We start from the raw sequence: 5,747 nt of genomic DNA on the forward strand, positions 1-5,747 counted from the left end.
CATTAGAAAGTGTTTACAACAATTACAAGGAAAACAATTACAAGGAAAGTGTTTACAACAATTACAAGGAAATGAAAAACATAATACTTAGCTTTTTCTCTCTAAAAGAAAGAAGAAAAATCTATCCAACAAAGTCTTCTATCGATCCATGTGCCGCTCATACTTCCTTGCTCATATTTCTCAAAATACCTCATCAATCTCTCCAGAAAATGATGAAATCTGCATCTCCATAAACTCATGCCAAACTCCTCCTAAAACACTTCCTAATTACTTTTCTAGACTCCCCTAATTACTTCTCATGAAAGGCACTAAGCCCCTCTATTTAAAGAGGAGCCAAACACCTCCTTTTTATAAAAAGATACACCCCTTCATCCAAGAGAAACACCATTTCACTCCAAGAGACATATATCTTCATAAAAATTTTTTTCCAAGTGTCTAGATTCATTGAATCACTCCTTGGGGCATGCAAGTTGTACAAAAGCTTTTAAAACATCCCGGAATGGCCCAAAATCACCCAAAAGTCATCCAATGATCGATCGGGTGGTATAACATTAGTTTAGGGCACTATAGTGCCTTTTTTTGGTTCTATGGCACCATTCTGGGAGCTATAGCGCCACCCTGCGCTCAGATCCGCCATTTTACCCCATTTTGCTTTGTTTCAGCTCTGTTTTGCCCCCATTTCAGCAAAAGTCCCATATGAACTTGTAAATATAGTCTTTTCTTAAACCTCCGGAACAATAGTTATTTAGTGGTAACCAAAATATCCATCCAAAAAGCAAATGCATTCATGTCTTGCTAGTCTATCCAACATTTGGTCCAAGAAAGGTAAAGGAATACGATCCTTCTTGGTGGCGGTATTTAATATTCTATAATCAATACAAATTTGCCATCCAATGACATTTTTTGTTGAAATTAATTTATTCTTTTCATTTACGACTAAAGCCACTCCTTCTTAGGAACATAATGAATAGTACTGACCCATGCACTATCTGAAATTGGACAAGTAATCCCAACATCCAACCACTTTAAATTTTCTTATTTTACCACTTCTTTCATGATAAGATTTAATCTCCTTTGAGGATCAGCTCTGAGTTTATAGTCATCTTTCATTAAAATTCTGTGCATATGAATTGAAAGACTGATTCCTTTACTATCTGATAACGTCCAACCAAAAACTTTTTAATAATTTCTTAATGTCTCCAATAATTTTTCTTCCCAATCTTTAGTTAACTCTGAGGATATTATAACAAGTAAAGTTTATGAATTTCCTAAAAATGCATACTTTAAATTCGTAGGAAGGACTTTCATCTCAAGTTCAGGAGGTTTTTCTATTGAAGGGATTATAGAGTTACTATATTAAGTAGTATCCAAAATCTCAAGTTTTCCTGAACATAATTAGTATCCTCAGCATTTATCTCTGATGATTTTTCTTTAAATCACCTTCAGATTCACTATATACTCCTCCTTGATCTAAAATCACTTCATTTTTTTCTCAGAAATGACTTCACATTTTTCTTGATAATATTTAGCAATCATATAATCCAAAATATCCATTTTATAACATTTTTCTTTAATAGGATACCTCATTGACTTTAGACATTAAATGTTACTTCCTCGTCACTAACTCTCATGGTTAACTCTCCTTTTTTTCACATCAATCATAACACGTCTGGTAGCATAAAAAGGTCTCCTCAAAATAATCTGAATTTCTTTATCTTCTTCCATTTCTAGCATAATGAAATCCACATTGAAAATAAATTTATCCACCTTAACAAGTACATCTTCTATAACCCCTTTAGGATAAATAATAGATCAATCAGCTAACTGAAGGCTAACTGAAGGGTTAGCTAACTGAAGGGTTACAGTAGTGGGAGAAATCTCTCCTAAGCCTAACCTTCGAATAATGGATAAAGGCATGAGATTAATGTTAGCTCCCAAATCACATAAGGTTTTTCCATAATTTTTTTCTCCAATCGCATAAGGTATTGTGAAGTACTGGGGTCTTTAAGCTTTTGAGGAAGCTTCTTTTGAATTATTGCACTACATTCTTCACTTAAAATAATAGTCTCATAAGCTTCAAACTTCTTCTTGTTTAATATATCTTTCATAAATTTGGCATAACTAGGCATTTTTTCCAAAGCTTTTACAAACAAAATATTGATTGTAAGATTCTTAAATATCTCAAAAAATTTTGAAAATTGTTGATCAAGCTTTTGTTATCTCAATCTTTTAGGAAAAGGAGGTGGTGGCATTTTTAAGTCATTTTTAGTTGGAGAGAGATCATTTTGCGTCTTTAGAAATAGTTCTTTAGGTTCTTCAATATCTCTCTACACTTCAATCTCTTTTTGACTTTCAAATTTTAATTTCTTTCCACTCCTAAGTTAAACAACTTTAATTTGTTCTTGTTCCATTCCATTGTCTTTAGGATTTACTTCAATATTACTAGGAAGTGTTCCCTGGGTTCTATGGCTAAGTGCATCAACAATATGTTCCACTTGATTCTCAATATTTCTTATTGTAGCACTTTGACTTTGTATCTGATTACCCATTTGCAAAACTACTTCTTCTATAGACAACTTCTTTTCCTTAAATTGTTTGTTATTAAAGCTAGGAGGATAAGAAGTTTGATAATTAAAATTATCCTGATTGTTCCAGTTCTTTGTTGGGTTCGTTTGATTGTACCCCCATTGTTGATTTGCACCACCAGAATTGTTTCGGTTAAAATTAGGGTGGTTTTTCCAACCTGGGTTATAAAAGTTCAAATATGGGTTATTGGATTTATTAGCAACCGCATGTAACATTTCTAATGATTGAGAATATTTGGTTTGTCTTAATAAATTTTATTCACTTGCTTGAGGTATTTAAGAAAAATTCATAACATAATTATTTAATTTTTTAGAAAATGAAGCAACTTGAGCTACTAAAATGGCAACATAAATTACAAAAGCAATCTAAATAAAATAATTTTTTTTCTTTTTTTTCTATTTTTTACAAAATATTTTTATAATTTTTGAGTTTTTGTAATTTTTGAAACTTTCAAGTAAGTAAGAACTAAAATTTTTAACAATCAAAAGTAAAGTTTCAAAAATAATTCCTAATAAAGATATTTCCTTTAAAGTTTTATTTTTTTTGTCGCTTCCCCGACAACGATGCCAAAAATTTGACCCAACCCATAATTACACAAATATTTATGCTCCTTAATATGTCAAAAAACTTGACCAAAAAAATATTTATCGACTAGTGAGAACAAATGCAATATGATAAAAATTAAAAAAATAATTTTCTCACTAGGGGTACTACGCAAGTATACATATCGTTTCAAGTAATATAGAGTTTTCTTTAAAAACTCAAGTATCAATCCCACTAAGAAGCCAAAAAAAAGTAAACACTGAAATGAAATACAAGAATTTTGACTTTAAGAAAAATTTACTTGAGATTGTAGCCACTATCTAAAGATGAAAATTAAGTTTACTAAATTTTATAATATACAAATAAAAGTAAATGTAATAACTTAGACAATAAATAAAAAGAGAGTTTTTCCTTGTCAATAATTCATAATCAGTAAAGTATTTCAATATTTATTTAGAAACTTAAATGTGGTATTGTGACAAATAGAAGCATACATATTTTTTTACTTTCTTTCAAAATGTGCAAAGAACATTGGCTAGTCTAAAGTTAGTGTCGGCATATATAATAGTGTTGGGGAGGCTCCAGTCTATCACTTCTAGATTTCCCACTGTGCTCTCTCTATAAGACCTACCAGTGACACTTAGTTCCAATCTCTAGACCAAATTGATAAACAAATCTAGCCTATCAACCTAGAAACATCAATTCTACACTCATCAAATCTTAAAAGTCAAGTAATCTTAGCCATTTTGGGTCTATAAGTTTCTCAACAGGTTTTAACAATACAAGTGGCAAATTTATAAGTAAATGAAGGACCAGTGAAAATATCATCATAATTTTTAGGAATAAAATAAGTTTTAAACAAGATCAAAATCACTTAATTAAATACTTCATATTGCAAGGAGAAAGAAAAGAAAACTACTCACGAAGCATTGGGATAACAAAATAAAACATATTTATAGAACTCCAATCCAAAGTACAAAACTTAAGGACAAATATACAAATACTTATCTAGAATATTCCCTGAAGCACTCATTTGAAGTTCTCTGACTTCTCTCACTCCAACAACACTTACAAGACTCACAAACTTTAGAAATAACAAAGACTCAAATAAAAACTTCTCACACTCTTAACACACTCACACACTATGAGACTCTATAAATTTGACCCTCTAGCCTCTTGGAATTGATCTATATTATAGAGTTTCAAAAATGACCAAGGGTTGCTTCAGACATCGCTTCAAAATTCGACCTCATTCAATGAATCTTCTAAGAAGTAACTGTAGCGCGTAGGCGCTTGTTCCGCTAATTTGGCACTTCTCTTCAATTTTGCCCATTTTGCTCCTTTTTTATTTATTTTTGATACTTTTTACTGTTAAACTCTGTTTCTTGCACTTGCAACCAAAATCATAAAAATAACCTTCGTTAAAGAATAATATCCTAAAAAATTGAGCATAAAATGTACATAGTAAATAGGTAATTTTAAGGTGGATCAATAAGTGTTATTACTTTCTCTTTTACTGTACTTTCCTTATTATAAATTGATATGCATAATCCACTATACATATAAAAGACCCCTAGGCAGACAACAACAGGCCACCTCTTTAGGAGGAACCCTACAGTAAAACTCTACAACTCAATAATAACCAATAGTCATCAATCTGAACATACCTTTAAAAAAAAATGAAAACCTTCACAAGTAAGGAGCTTGAAGCTAGTTGTATGAGAAATAAGATAAGGATGTAAGCAGATGGAGGACAACTTTAGATGGTGGTGAAGACTCAACACAAAGCAAAGGATGATCCTCAACTAAACCTTTCATATAGTTGAAAAATATAAACCTTTAGGACTTCGAGGTTGTTCGGCTAGCATAATGTAAATCCTCACTCTATCTTTTTGGCTTTTGCACAACCGTATGTTGTGTGATATAAACCCTAGCTTGTTTTAGGATCCTAAGGTAGCTCGTTTGGTATGACGTAAATCCTCCTATCCTCCTAATCTATTTGCATTATCGTATATTGTATAAATGTGACTCCTAAATTTTAAATAACTGGTCGGTAAACATTCAAATAACATTATTTCCAATATGTAAAGCCAAATAATATGATAGTTTAGAAAGTCATTGAGGTCCGCCTCAAGATCTGCGATGTCCTCTACTTCTCGCTCCTTTAATCTCCAAAGTGACTGTTCCTATTTGTTCCATTACCAATTGAATTTCCTACAACCAGTCATGAAAACCTAATTTTGAATTCTTAAAGACAAAACCTTTAAAAATTATTGAGAATTTTCTTAAGTGATTTCGGTCATTTATGATGTAATTAACTATAGAGGTTTTCCCTTATAGAAAATTAGGAACCCAGATAATATAAAATCTATCTAGCCTATAATCTTTATATTATATAGGGGAATTGTCAGTCACAAAATTCATAGACTAAATGAATGTCATATTTTTTTTAGTTTATATAATTGAGCCCCCTGTCAAGTGATACGCTTATCTTTCGAGAGGGTATGTAGCTTGTAGTATTGTGCTTGATTATTAAAACTATTAAATACATGAGATCTCTTCAGTCTCATTCTTCAAAATTAAAATATTGTTTGAAACTAAAAAATTATATATATATA

The sequence above is a fragment of the Phalaenopsis equestris genome, unplaced genomic scaffold (assembly GCF_001263595.1).
Source record: "Phalaenopsis equestris unplaced genomic scaffold, ASM126359v1 Scaffold198941, whole genome shotgun sequence".
NCBI lineage: Eukaryota > Viridiplantae > Streptophyta > Magnoliopsida > Asparagales > Orchidaceae > Phalaenopsis > Phalaenopsis equestris.